The sequence below is a fragment of the Mirounga angustirostris genome, unplaced genomic scaffold (assembly GCF_029215605.1).
Source record: "Mirounga angustirostris isolate CCGP_5_RB_7025 unplaced genomic scaffold, mMirAng1.0.hap1 SCAF_15, whole genome shotgun sequence".
Classification (NCBI taxonomy): domain Eukaryota; kingdom Metazoa; phylum Chordata; class Mammalia; order Carnivora; family Phocidae; genus Mirounga; species Mirounga angustirostris.
The window spans coordinates 45,268,718-45,283,989 of record NW_026991723.1 but is presented as its reverse complement, the minus strand read 5'-3'; the positions used below and the strand labels follow the sequence as shown (position 1 = coordinate 45,283,989).

Genomic DNA, 15,272 nt, shown 5'->3' with positions numbered 1-15,272 from the left:
CAAGCTCCTGGCTTCAGAGTAAAACACTGATAAATATAGGTTATGTAAGTATCCCAGAGTGGACTCAACAGTTATTTACATCTGGAAGTAGGCATAATGATTTTGTGAGCCATTGAATTTTCATGGGAGAGTGTGTGTATGTGTAGTTTAGCAAATTGCAGGTATTTTTTTTTAAGTAGGCACATGACAATGGTCAAGAATCATCTCTTTAAAGATGTTTAAGGAAGAAAGTTTGTTTGTGTCACCAGAGCTGTACCTTTAAGTCAGCAGCAGGGCCCAGAAGGACTGGTCATTGGAATGGTCACGGCCATTTTTCTTGATCCACATGATGATCTTCAGACCACTTGACCAGGAGCTGATGGAGATCCATGAGAAGGAGTCATTGCCAAGCCCTGCTGTCTGTCTCCATGGCTTGATGACCCATTTTGCATGCCATGATAAACATCAGCCAAGATAATTTTACAGTAGAATTTCAGGGAGTTTTCATGAGAAGAGTGGCCATCCTTCCACTTAGGTGGTGAGCAAATTGGTATAGCGCTGAGAATAAATTGATCTGCTAAAACGTAAAGTAATTTTTTTAAATAATGGATAAAAAACACCAATAAAATCTTATGTTAAGTATAGTAATGAAGTTCTGATTCATATCCTAACATTGGAATGTTGTCTCTGAATGTAATTTTAAACAGAAAACCAAAATACATATGCAGATTTTTCATACTAGCATCTGGGAAAAATCTCATGTATGCAAAAAACAGATGTTGAGTGGAGGGTGAGATATTTTATCAAAAAAATAAAAGATATTAACCTAGCATAATTCCTTTATGTTCAGGTTGGATGACCACCCATCATTTTTGTAGCAACCATGACATGGAAGCAAAAAACCCCCAAAACACCAGTAATATTGCTGTTTATTATGTGTAAAAGAAAAATGTTTTCTACTATATTTTTTTCTGACATTTCACTCAGTGTATGGTTGTTTGTTAGAAACTGTAGTAAAAAAAAAAAAAAAGTCATTTAGCAGTAGACATGGCAAGTAAGCATTCAGATGTTAGAACTGAATACATATCCTTGAGGGCATCGTTGGACCCCTCTCCCTGCTCTAATTTTGTAGCCAAAATGATGATCCCTCAAGCCTGATTGCTAGTTTGAGCAGTTCACATTAATAATCTATGTGTTTATTTCAGTTAGAGTACTTAATAATTGCCAAGGGAAAGACATATTTTTTTTAGAGTCAAGGAAACAATTTGGTGTCTTATAAATATCCTGGGCACATCAAGGGTAAAAAGTCTTTTCAAGGGCTTAGTATATTTTTGTTTTGTTACACAACAGTGGAACTTCACTAACTTAATCATAGATTCTGCTGAAGGTTATACTGACAACATTTGTGATAAAGAATTTGCAGAGCAATCTGATGGTGTATTTAAGATTTAGGGGGATTTTATATTCTGATTTGAGGAGGAGCTGATTTTGTGCATTTGGGAGTAACTTTTTAAATACAGTTTACAGGCAATATTTAATCAGTTGTAAACCATTCATTAAAGTAGCTCTGGCAGGATCTTTACCTACTACAGTAGGTGACTGTCGTGTCAATTTTATGATATTTAAAAGTCAGCAGCTTAGGTTGACAATCCTTAACAGTAGTTATTCAAATCCATAATTTAGTGCTATGCTTAATATTGTGCAGTTTTTAAATTTGGAAGTTCTGGATTTACCTAATTAAAAAAGAAAGTAGATTAGATTCATGTCTATTTCTCCTGTTTCTTATTTTCCCCCCCAAATATGTTCATTGTATTATTTCCCTTGTTAGCACTGAATAGCTTTAATTTATTCCTTTTAATCGTTTTTATTTTTTTTGGCATTCAGTAACTAAATTGAACTATAAATTATCACAGGAATAGAATTTTTTTAAGCATAGCTATGTCTTGTTTGGTGTTCCTCAAAAATGCTAGAACACATTTTTAGGAGGAACAGTGTATAATGATAGGTGATTTCCTTCAGGAAATTTCACCTTGCCAGTTTCACTTTTGAAGTATTGTTGGGGGAAAAAAATTTGTTTCAGCAGTTAGTCTTTATCATATGCCTGATTTCAGAATATTATGACCAAGCACTGAACATAATGTGTCCCAAAGAGGGATGAGTCCTTGAATGTGGCCATCTAGTTCTCTAACCGGCAGAGTAGATTTCTGATTACATACCCCACCGTCCTACAGAAACCAGTGATTCTGATATCATCAAACCTTGCAGGAAAGAGACCCTAACCCAAGTGCAGCCCTCAACGAAGTCTTCATGGAGAGGAATGTGCTGTAGAAGAATTTAGGAAGCAAAATACTCAGCATGTTTTTGTGTTCGTCTTTGTACAACTATGGAGAATGGGAGCTTGGGAAACTAGAGGAAACATATTTTAGATGTTCTTGTACAAATCATCTGTGATTCTTGCTAAAAAATCATCACCTCTGCTGGGCTTTGGGCAGTGAACTGTTTTGGAAACTATTTGCTTCATAGACAAGTTGAAAATTCTAATTTGTTTCCATTATTGAGGATATATATCACGGGGCAATTGGGAAACATGGAAAAATGTGAGCTGCGTTTTGTTTATAGTGATGGTAATAGTTTCTCATCTCATTTAATTTTTACACCCTGTGTGTGGTTTTTATTTGTCATTACTATTATTTCTTTTAGTGATAATAATATCCTTTTTAAAAAGTTGTGTGGTGTCGGGGCGCCTGGGTGGCTCAGTCAGTTAAGCGTCTGCCTTCGGCTCAGGTCATGATCCCAGGGTCCTGGGATCGAGCCCCACATCGGGCTCCCTGCTCGGTGGGAAGCCTGCTTCTCCCTCTCCCACCTCCCCTGATTATGTTCCCTCTCTCGCTGTGTCTCTCTCTGTCAAATAAATAAAATCTTTTTAAAAAAATAAAAAAATAAAAAGTTGTGTGGTGTCATGACAGGGTAAATAGATCTGGGGTTTTGACTCAGGGTAAAAAAAGATTTTGACCTCAGTGTGTAAACAGCCTGGTGATCTCAGAAGTTATATAAATTCTCTGAGCCTCGGTCTCCTAATTTGAACATGAAAATAGTAATGCCTACTTCATGGAGCTAGGAAAACTATTAAATGAAGAAATGAACGCTAAGCAGCTAACATGGTCCTTGGCAAATGTGGGTTGTTCAATAAATGTTAGTTCTTTTCCTTTTATCGTCTGTTCTTAAATGAAAAGTGAGTCAAAATAAAATTTTTTTTAAGATTTATTTATTTACTTGAGAGAGAGAGTGTGCATGTGAGCGGTAGGAGGGGCGGAGGGAGAGGGAAAGAGAGACTCTCAAGCAAACTCCATGCTGAGCACAGAGCCTGATGTGGGGCTCCATCCCACAACCCTGAGACCATGACCTGAGCTGAAATCAAGAGTCCAACGCTCAACCAACTGAGCTACCCAAGCATCCCTAAAATACATTATTTTAAATTCAAGAATTTCACATTTTTAAAAACTGGAATTCATGCCAGTGAATCACTGAGTTAAGCAGATCATTGTCTCCCTTAGGGGCATAGGCTATTTGTCATAGTATGATATTTATAAGCCCTCGTTCACATACAGTGAATATATGCAGACCAGCTATTATCATAAACTCTAAGGAAACCTCCAAATGCATTTATTGTCCTGAAATTTTATTGTGTAGACTTTTGCTTGAAATAAGTAGGCCATTAACTGGGGTTAAGAAATATCGATGCTGAGCAGAGATTTTTGTTTTCAGGGTATTCTTATTTATAAATGATTGGGACTCTCTTCTAAAAACTTCTCCATGGCTGGTCAGGAATAACTGAATCCTGCAGGATGTGAAGCAGTGGAATCTCAGGGCATCCAGAGCATTTTGCTGTGCTTCTGGCCTGGTTGCTGAAGGTCCCTTGATCTGTTCCGTGCTAGGCCATCATTGGCCTAGAAAGCAGCTGTCCATGGTATTTAACTTCTTCTTAGATTTGGCATTATAATCTGACAGCAAGTCAGCCCAGTTCTAATGAAGGAATGGTCTAAATAAAGAGGCTTAAGACTGGATCGTTGAAGAGTAGGCCACTTAGTAATTTAGGTGTGCTTTGCTTTATTCGGTTTGTATGTTCCTGAAAAGTTGTTTGTAAATAGAGTTTTGTGGTTCAAATTGTTATTAATGTTCATGAGAAAAACAAAATAAAAACAATACTATAAATATTCCTCACAAGGTGAAGTCATTCTTATAAGGTGCTAAACCATCAATAATTTTATTAGTACAAATGTGTAGGTCCAAGCTTGCTTATGGCACAGAAGATACTATATATTCAATTTTTGTTTCCCCTCCTAATAAATAAATGAGTAAAATGAATGTACAAACTTCAAGGAAGGTAAAGTAAGATCATCCTTCTAATAAATAAAAGGATAGGATTACTTCATAGACTTGGAAACTCTCTGTCCTCTCAAGAAAGAAAATTTAGGCGTTAAAATTCTTAACTGACTAGATGTCTGTGAATGTAGTATGTTTATCTAGGGATACAGAATGGTGCTCTTTTCCTTGCTTTGTTTCCTTCTACTTATATTAAAAGCAAACCCTTTAGTTACTGCATGTGATTCAGAGAGTGAAAAGGCATTGCAACAGACCCAGAAAGCCCAGCAGATTTTAATACACAGAAGTCAGATTAGCTGTGGCTTTCCATCCTTGCTTCTCTGATTTCTCCAGCAAGAGAGGACCTAAACTTTATGAATCCAGGCAATCTTGAGAGCAAGGATTTACCACCATTTCCCTTCCTTCCTCCCTTCTTCCTTTGTCTATTTTTCCTACCCCCCCAATTCCTTTCTTCCCCTTTTCTTTCCTTTTCTCTGTCTGTCTCTCTTTCTGGTAGAACCAGATTATTTGTATTTTAACTTTAACAAGGAATGGGATTGCTATGTTAAACTGTTCTTTGGCTGGGGCGCCTGGGTGGCTCAGTTGTTAAGGTCTGCCTTCAGCTCAGGTCATGATCCCCGGGCCCTGGGATCGAGCCCCGCATCAAGCCCCACATCGAGCCCCTCATCGAGCCCTTCATCAAGCCCCGTATTGGGCTCCCTGCTCTGTGGGAAGCCTGCTTCTCCCTCTCCCACTACCCCTGCTTGTGTTCCCTCTCTCGCTGTGTCTCTCTGTCAAATTAAATAAAATCTTAAAAACAAAAAAAAACAAACAAAAAAACCTGTTCTTTGGCTGTTGGGGAGGCAAGTACATCTTCAGTGTGGATGGTTTCATTTTTTCATTCTTTTATTTTCAACCTTCTTTTGTTTTAAATAAGTCCCTAGTAAGCAGAATATAGCAAGCAGAATATAGTAAGCAGAATATAGCTACATTTTGCTTAATTCAGTTTGACAATCATTATCTTTTAACTGGAAAGTTTAGTGTATTTACATTGATTGTCATTATTGTTACATTTGGATTCTTTCTATGATGCTACTTTATACTTTCTATCCGTTCTGATCTGTTTCTTTTTTTTTTTTTGGAGAAGGAGGAGCATTGAATTTTTTTCCCTAAATTTCTTTTTCCCTTAATAGTGTGGGATTTATACACTCTATTTCTATTCTTTTAGTGTTGGCCCATAAATTTTAATATGTATAGCTAACTTAACATAGTATAGGTTAATTACACTCCTGACAAACAACCTAAGGACCTTAGAACATTTTAACCCTATCACCTCTCCCCTGCTATATATGATTTGAAGTCCATGATTTAAGTTCTACCTTCATGTTTTATAACAGCTTTATTGAGGTATAACTTCACTTTTTTAACCCTACAAATTAGACATTGTCATCATGTCATCAGTGTTTTTAGATTTAACCATTTTTTACCAGCTTTTCCCCTCCTCATTCTTTTCCCCATTTCAGACATTTTTCTATGAGTTTTTTTCCTCTACTGACTTACATTTTTTATAAGTTCCTTTAGCAAGAATCTGTTAATAGTAAATGCTCCTGTTTGTATTTGCTTAGAGATGTATTTCACTTTTAATCCTGAAAGACAGTGTGGGTAGAAAATTATTTTCTCATTTGACTTTGAAAATTATATTCCATTATCTCTGACTTCCATTTTTGCTGTTGAAAAAAACTGGTGTCAATGTAAATGTTGGTCCTTTGTGAGAAATCTGTCTTTTCTTTTTGACTACATTTAGGGTTTTCTCTTTGTTTCTGGTGGTTAGCATTTTCCTTATGCCATGTCAGGCATTGTTTTCTTACTTATTTATCCCCTACTTGTGATTCAGTAGACTTCCTGAATTTGCAGATTGGTGTATTCCACCAATTTCAACTCTACTTCATTCTTCCTATGGTCTTCTAGAATTCTGATTAAACAGATGCCCCATCTCAACCCATTCACCACATCTTGTAAGTGCTCCTCTTTCTCGGTCTCTGTTCCTCATTCTGCTCCTTTCTTTATGTGAACCTCTTAGTTTCTAATTTTCTCTTCAATTTTGTCTAATCTGCTCTCAAGCTTATCCATTAAGTTTCTAATATTATTATAGTTTTCATTTCCAGAAGTTTTTTTGTGGCTCTTTCATATCTGTCAGGTGGACTTTCATTGTTTCTTATTCCTTAATCATTTATTGACTTATTTCATTAGAAATGTTAAATTCATTTCTATTTCATAATCAATATTCCTAGTGACAATATCCTTGCAGGTCTAGTGTTGCTGTTTTATTGATTCTCGATCATGTAGTTGCTTTCTTACATATGTAGTGACTTAAAAACAAAACAAACAAACAAACAAAAACGTTGAATTCCTATTCCTTGGAACTTTACCCATGGGAAGTCATTGAGGCCTGGGTTTTAACTGTGTTCCTCTGAATAGGACTGTATTTGTTCTTCAGGCAAGTGCCTGATAGCACAACCAGACTGGCATCATTCTAACCTAAATGTTTGACTTTTTTTTCTACCCAGGTAGTGTGAATTCAGACTCCAAACCATGTGAGTGAGCCAGTGGTAGAAATTCTTAAAGGAGACTCCTCTCTCTCTCTCTTTTTTTTTCAATATCACTTAAAACCAAGACCAAAATAGGCACAGCCTACTGTTTCCCATTGCTAGGCAGGTTTTTTTTTCCCCCTTATTCACCTGCTAAGAGTATCAACCCTTCATTTTTAGTTTACTGGGAGTGGAGGTCTCTGAATTACCTCCTCCCTACTACTAGGCCCTTGTTGTAGCTTCTAAAAACCTAGTCTTTGGCCACTGGAGAATGGCAAGTACTTTGAGGGCAAAGCAATACAGACCCCCCTGGATTTGCTAACTTGGTGTTGTTGGTTCTAAGAAACCCCTGACTCCTCACTAACATAGTTAAATAATTTAAAAAAATATACAATATCCTGGGCTCCTGGGTGGCTCAGTTGGTTAAGTGACTGCCTTCGGCTCAGGTCATGATCCTGGAGTCCCGGGATCGAGTCCCGCATCGGGCTACCTGCTCAGCAGGGAGTCTGCTTCTCCCTCTCCCGCTCCCCCCTCTTGTGCTCTTTCTCTCTCTCACTCTCTCTCTCAAATAAATAAATAAAATCTTTAAAAATAAAAAATAAATAAATAAATAAAAATAAAAAAATAAAAAATATACAATATCCAACATTTTGGGGTATGATATACTAAGAATGGTTTCTCTGAATATTTGGTCCATTATATTGCCAGAAATATATGTTTCAGACTATAGATTTGTCAAAAGATAATGCATATAACAAGAGATACTGATACGGAATTTTAATTGAGTGCTCTTAGATTGTACTGAGAGTGTAGCCTAACAATCTCAATAAAGCTTCTCATCAACAAAAATCCTACCAATGGCAAATTTTGAGTCAAATCTAAGAGGCAATTCTAACAGTTATTTGGGGCCACTTTAAATTTACCTTTTAAATAATATTTGTATCAGATACTGAAAGTAATATATTCATTGTACAGGATTATAAAAACACATCAAAATATAAAAAGATTTAAAAGAGCCCATCATCTCTTCATTGCACCATCCAAAAATAATTCTGCATATTTGCATGTATTCTTCCAGACTTTTCTCACATACACATATACACACACGTATATTCACATATATATCTAAGTATTTAGATAAATTGGAATGATACTGGACATGCATAACCCTAAACTTGAGTGTATAACATTTTAGTTTTTTATTTATTTGAGAGAGAGAGAGGCACGTGCATAAGCAGGGGGAGAGGCAGATGGAGAAGCAGACTCCTCACTGAGTGGGGAAGCCCAACTCAGGGTTCCATCCCAGGACCCCGGAATCATGAACTGAGCTGAAGGCAGATGCTTAGCCAACTGAACCACACAAGTTCCCCACATTTTAGTTTTTTTTTTTTTTAACTTGACTATGAGCATTTCCTCGTATCATTAAATGTAATTCATTGTTTAGTATTATTGTAAAATAAAAAGTCATTTTCATATTATAAAATGTTGCAAATATGTCACTACTATAAAAAAATGCTATAACAAATAGCCTTATACACACATTTCTGATTTCAGAGAAACAGAAATTCTGGATGAAAGTTTATGAGCTTTTTAAACGTTCTGTTATATTGTGACATACTTCGTAGTGTAGACTAGTATGATTTTTAATGTTTTTATGTTTTCACAGTGAAACAGCATTTCGTTGTTTTAATTTGCATTTCTTTGATTAACTGGGAGGTTGAGTATGGAAAAATATGTTTATTGAGAATTAATTTTTTAATAGGTTGCCAGTTTGCTGTATATCCTTTGTGTCATTTTTAAAGTTTTCTGTGATGACTCAAAGATCTCTTACAAGTATATGTTGAGAATCACAAACGTTAGTTTTCATCCCTCCCCATGATTTCCACACCCAGATAAAGCCAGGAGGTTTTTGTGTTTTTTGTTTTAAAGGATGAATTATTTTGAAGGAGGCCTTGTGACTCAGGAGTTGGGAGATGAAGTTCCCAGGGACTGGCCATGCAACCTTGGGTAGGGGGGAGTCTGTACCACCTAAGACCCTATTTTCTCATCTGGAAAATGGGAGACTTGACCTAGACGACCTAAAACGTTGCTTCCAGCTTATCATGTCTGTCCTTGGAAACTCTAGTGTATACTACATGGAGTACTCTAACTGTGTCAAAGTAATAACTTAATACATTTACCTAAAACAGAAGACCAGACTCTAACCACACCCATACCACAAAACTGTTTCTAAATTGGCTTACCTGCACTATTTTCACACAAACGACTTATTGGCTTGGCTTGGGCGTGTGGTGGGAGGTAGTTCTTCCAGTCACAAGAACGACTTGCATGGGAGAAAGTCGTTTAAAGTTTACGGCGGGATTCTAGACCTGCTCAGCATTTGTGGCTTCTAGCTGGGAGAACTCACCTTGGCAGCTGCATGTGCATCCCTGGGATGCTTGTCTCACAGTCAAGAGAAGAGAGAGGTCTCAAAACTGGTCATGTGCTTCAAAAGAGGTCCTTACTCCACCAACACCCTGAAATAGAGATCATCTCCACCTGTACGTCAGAAACCTGAGGGTCAGGAAACATAAGTGATTGCCTGAGGTCCCAATTGAGTGGTATTAAACGGCATTTGAACTTGGGTCTGACTCCTAAATGTCTGCTCCTTCTCCTGGTGCTTCTTACTAGACAGTTGGGGATAAACACAAAGCAAACCTCCAAATTAGATTCATATTACATATTAGGCTCCGTTCAGTTAGTGACTTCCAAATATTTTTTACCGTGACCTCCACTAAGAAATCCATTTTCCATTCTAACCCATCATGTTACAGAGCATAGCACATGCTCTGTAACATAGGCTTACATACACATATAAAAATAAAATCTATGATGCATTTTTCATCGCTTAAATTTTCTATATTATCAAAAATACCACTTTCAACCCTCTAAAGTAATGTCATGACCCACGAATGAGTTGTCACCTGAGTTTTAAAAAATAGTATAATGTTAAGAAATTTCTCTTTTCGGGTGCCTGGGTGGCTCAGTTGGTTAAGCGACTGCCTTTGGCTCAGGTCATGATCCTGGAATCCCTGGATCAAGTCCCGCATCAGGCTCCCTGCTCGGCAGGGAGTCTGCTTCGTCCTCTGACCCTATCCCCTCTCATGTGTTCTCTCTCTCTCATTCTCTCTCTCTCAAATAAATAAAATCTTAAAAAAAAAAAAAGAAAAGAAATTTCTCTTTTCTCCTCTTCCTCCTTGCAGGGCTGCCCTGCAAAGCTGTGCTAGTTTACTGCACAAGGGCATCTTTCTGATCAAGGGCATGAATAGGGACAGAAATTCAGACATCACTCTGCTGGATAAGCTGTGTGCATTGGTCTGGAACTGTGGTTGCCCAGACAAAGGGGTGCCTTTTCTTCATTCAACCAAAGTACCCTTTGAGCTGCTGGTGGCTTTGCCTCACACCTTCAACTTCTCCTTTTTATAATTGACTATTTAGAGTTTCAGAGCTATGAATCCACAGGGACCCTTATGTGGATGTAAACCCATGCTGATTTTCATGGTTGGGACTGTTTCAGCCACGTAAATCCATGCTGATTTTCGTGGTTGGGACGGTTTCAGCCATTAATCCACATGTTATCTTGGCTTCCTCTCCAAGCACACACACTGTCCGTGTTCAGCTGGGTCACTTCAGCCCTCTGACCAGTGCAGATTTCTGCAGAGTCCTAAAATGCCGGCATCTACCAAGTTGTGTCTTGCTCTCTGGCTCTGACATAGACTGATTGCAGGGGAAACAAGGGGCAGATCAAAGCATGATATGCTCCCTGAGCCTCGACTCATCCTTGTTTCCCAGTGAGCTTGTCATTGGGTAGAAAAGAAATGTGGATGAAACAGGGAGATGAAATCAGAGGAAAGCAGAACCTTGGCAAGAAGACCAAAGCTGCATTTCAATTAGGTTGGTTTCCTTTTTTTTTTCAAAGGCTGGATTTGTAAGCAAAATGATGCAAACATGGTTCCCGTGCTGGTAAAAGCTAGTGGGTTTGGAAAGGGTGTGGGCACCAGGCGGTAGTAAAGCCATGCTTACAGCTTTAAAGGATACACTCAGAATCCACATTGGCTGGAACCAAGCCTCGTGAGATGATGTCCTTTTCATCCCACACTGTGGTGGTCTAACCCCGGTCCAGGCACTTTTGCGCCAAACGTCTCCTCTTTGACAATAAAGAGGCCAGTTTATCTCCTAGATCCCCACCAGTTCTGATAACTCCGTGCTTTTCTATTTCTTTTTTAAAGATTTTATTTATCCATTTGAGAGAGAGAGAGAGCAAATGAGTGGGCAGAGGGAGAGGGAGAAGCAGGCTCCTCACTGAGCAGGGAGCCCGACAACGGGGCTCGATTCGAGGATCACAACCCGAGCCCAAGGCCAGTGCTTAACCGACTGAGCCACCCAGGCGCCCCTGTGCTTCTTGATGAATGGGAAAGAAACAAGTATATGCCTGTAATTATGGACTGGCCAATAGAGGAGGTGATCAGGTAATGAAGCCCTGAACTTGCCTCCTTCCAAGGGCTTTTCCAATTAAGGAACCCAATTGGAGCAGATTAGTTCCTTTGGAGGGGTAATGAGGGCTTCTTTACCCATCTGTAGGAGCTTCCCGGAAAGGGCCGAGTTTCCCGTGCGTGGTAAGTCCCTTTCTCTCTTACTGTTTGATGGACGTTGAGCTGAGCAAGCAGGCTGCTGGTAGAAACACAGGTTTCACCTTTAGCAACCATCTTTCTCCCACTTAAAACTGCTCATCTGTTGCCCTAACCCCTCAAGTCGGCTGAGTTGGTTTCATTTTTCCATGCCACCTGATAGCAGTTAAATACATGTCGAACCACTTCTGTTATTTTAGGCCTGTGGTAGACCCGAGCATTGGTGTGTTCCAGAAACTTGGGACTTTGTTTTCTGAGATGAAGTATGACAGTGAAGGTTTAACACGATGGAATTATTATTTAAGTCTGGGATAGAGTGTGACCATCCTAGCTGGACAATCTTGGGCAAGTTACTTAACCTCTCTGGACTTACTTTACTTATCTATAAATTCGGGAAAATAATAGAATTTTCTTCATAGAGAGGCTGTGAATTTTGATGAGACTGCACAGGAAAAGTGCTTAGCAGAATACTGCCCCACCTGCCTACCCAAAGATGCCCTACTTCTGGCCTCTTTTCCTCTGAGTCCCTTCCCTGTGCTACTAGCCTGCTGTCCCTAAGTCCAGTGTCTGTACCCGCACTCCCAGCTCCCCAGCGTGTTTTCCTCCTGTCATTTCAGGACCTTGCCGCCATGCCTCCCATGCAGCCATATCAAGGGGCAGTTGCCCCAACTAATCCCTAAGTAATAGCCAAATCCTTGGTGTTCAGACTTGAACCTGCTTTCCCTCTGTTCTTGCAGAGGATTAAGAGAGGAGCAGTTTCCCTACCTATGAAACTGAACCTCACTCAGCTGTGAAAATCTCCTGAGCCCTCCTGTCACTGCCCTATAAATGCATTTACTCTTTTCTTATGTGCACCATCAATATTTCATCTTAGCTTGTCATGTCTCCATCCGGTCACGGCTATACCTGATGTTGGTTTGTCAGCATCTGTGTTTTCTGTCTTGGATTTAGTCACTGCCCTGACTCAGGGACTAACCAATCCCATTTGTAGTATTTGTTCCCAGGCTCATAGGTAAGAGTGCAAAGGGCACCTAATGCCCTGTGAGAGATGTTGGGAATGGTAGTGATGAGTGTTTGTGATAAAAAGTCTGGGTCTGGAAAAAAAAATTGTACCATAAATGGCTTATGTATTAAAGTCAAGTGGCAAACAACAAATTTCCAACTTAGGAAATAGCAGTCATTTGAAATTCCCCAGTCCCCTTAAGTTGCAAGTATGGGTATCAGGATGGATAAGGGCCCCCAGTTCTAAAAGTCAGATCACTCCAGCTGTAGCTTTAAGCAGCTTTTTTTTTTTTTGAGATATAATTGATTATAGAATTTATTTATAAATAAATAAAATATTTATTTATTATATAGAATTCTAATTTACCATCGGATTTACCCTAAGCGTACAATTCAGTGGTTCTTAGTATATTCACAGAATTGTAAAACCAGCATCACTATCTAATTTTAGAACATTTTCATCACCCCAAAAAAGAAACCCTATGCCTATTAGTAGTGATTCCTCCTTTTCTCTCTCCCCATAGATTAGTAGCCACCAATCTACTTTCTGTTGTTTTAGATTTGTCTGTTCTGGACATTTCATAGAAATGGAATCATGTGATATGTGGCCTTTGGTGTCTGACTTCTTTCACTTAGCATACTGTTTTTGAGGTTCATCCATGTTGTAGCCTTTTTATGGCTGAATATTCCCCCGCAGAGCTAGACCACATTTTGCTTATCCATTCATCAGTTTATGAACACTGAGTTTATTTACACGTGGGGGGTCATCATGAATAATGTTGCTATGAACATTTACGTACAAGTTTTTTGTGGATGTATATTTTCAGTTCTCTTTGGTCTATACTTAGGAGTGGAATTGCTGGGTCATATGTTCACTCTATGTTTAACATTTTCAGGAACTGCTAAACTGTTTTCCAAAGTGGCCGCACCATTTTGCATGCCTACCAGCAATGCAATCAATGTATGTTCCAATTTCTCTTTGCCAGCTATTATGTCTTTTTGATTATACCCATCCTAGTGGATGTGAAATAGTACCTTATTATGATTTTGATTTGCATTTCCTTGAAGGATGATGATGTTGAACATCTTTTCATGAGCTTATCAGCCATTTGTATGTCTTTTCTGGAGAAATGTCTATTCAAATATTTTGCCCCTTTTTAAATTGGGTTATTTGCCTTATCGTTGAGTTTAAGAGGTCTTCATGTATTCTGGATACAAGTTCCTTACCATATATATGATTTGCAAATATTTTCTCCTATTGTGTGGGTTGTTAAGGAATGTGCTCCATAGATGGGGCAACTCCTGGACTGGGGACCCTTGGATCTCCAAGCTATTCTACCCAGACTTATATCTAGAGTGATTTGGGTCCCTTGGGTCCAACCTTAAAGCTGCCTCTTCCGTTGAGTTGGTCTTGAGAAAAGATTGATCCCCTTGAAGTTAAGGACTGGAGGAGGATTCGAGTTTGTGTGGGGTCCAGGGCTTCCTGATTATGGAGATCGTGAGAATGTGTGAGTCTACTTGAACGTTGGTCCCCAGATGTTTGTGGTCTGCTGGCTGCCTCACCCCTCCTTACCTACTCCTAACTCTTCTCTGTATTATCTAAGAGAGTTTCTTGTCATCAAATTCCCTTCCCTACATCTTACCCAGAAGCCCTGTCAGGAAAGCAGTTGGGCCACAGGCCTTCACTTCCAGATGAGAGGCTAGTCCACTATGCCATCTGGACCTTGGCACTTAGCTTTACATATCTTGGTTGTGGGCCAGTCCTGTCCATTTCCCCCTCTCCCCTCAATATAAACCTTCCCATTCCAGGATCTAGGAACATTTGCCTTCATCTTAAACAAAATTTTGTAAGTGTATGGAGCAGCATACCGTAAATAATAACAATATGGTAATGATCTTAAATCCATCATTGTCTACCATGAGCAGTAATTGGATGAACCTGATTAATGAGCATGCTCTGAGAATAAAGAGAACTTCTCCAAGCAATCATGCTTGGTACAAAAATGCACAATTGTTTCAAAGCTCCAGCAGTTTCCAAGGGGCTTAGGAAACATCTTCTTTCTTGCTTCTAGCTTGTTTAAGCTACACAGTGACTGGTGGCATGGTGGATGGAGTTTTGTGGCCCTGAACAAGAGGCTGATTTATTTAAATAGGTTCAGATGCGCCAGGCTGCTCTCTTGATGCTTATTTTGAAGGACCGTTACAAATCTGCTGTTTTCGGCTGCCTTTTATTTTAAGTCCAATTAAGTGGCTAGCCTCAAATAGCTCTGACCTTGAAAGTCTAAATGAAGGTGAGGTGGGAGAACAGGCTCAGGAAGCATATGTTTTGGCATGTTAGCACTCTGCAAGTCATACACACTTAAGGAAAATAAATAGAACAAGACAAGATAATGTTGTGCTTTAGGAGGAAGAAGTAGCACCACATGCTTCACTGGTGGATAATCATAAACTGTGCTAAAAATGAATCCAACTCTATCTCACTTCACTGGGGCTCTGGGAGACAGGCCCCAAATGCGTGGTAATGTCAGTGACATTCAGCGCTTCGTCACCTTGGATCGGTATGTCTGCTGTATGTCAATGCTGAGCTATGCTCTCAGCAGTCCCGGCGCATGATTTCTATTATTTATTTGTAGTAAAACAGCGCTTAGAGTACCATACCACCATTTCAGTTTCT

General features: G+C 39.1%; 1 protein-coding gene across 1 annotated transcript in view; it reads left to right on the top strand.

Annotated features, from left to right (window-relative positions):
- Positions 1–15,272, top strand: part of SLC24A2 (solute carrier family 24 member 2) — a 205,140-nt gene that overhangs the window by 1,095 nt on the left and 188,773 nt on the right. The gene's annotated exons all lie outside the window — the stretch shown is intronic.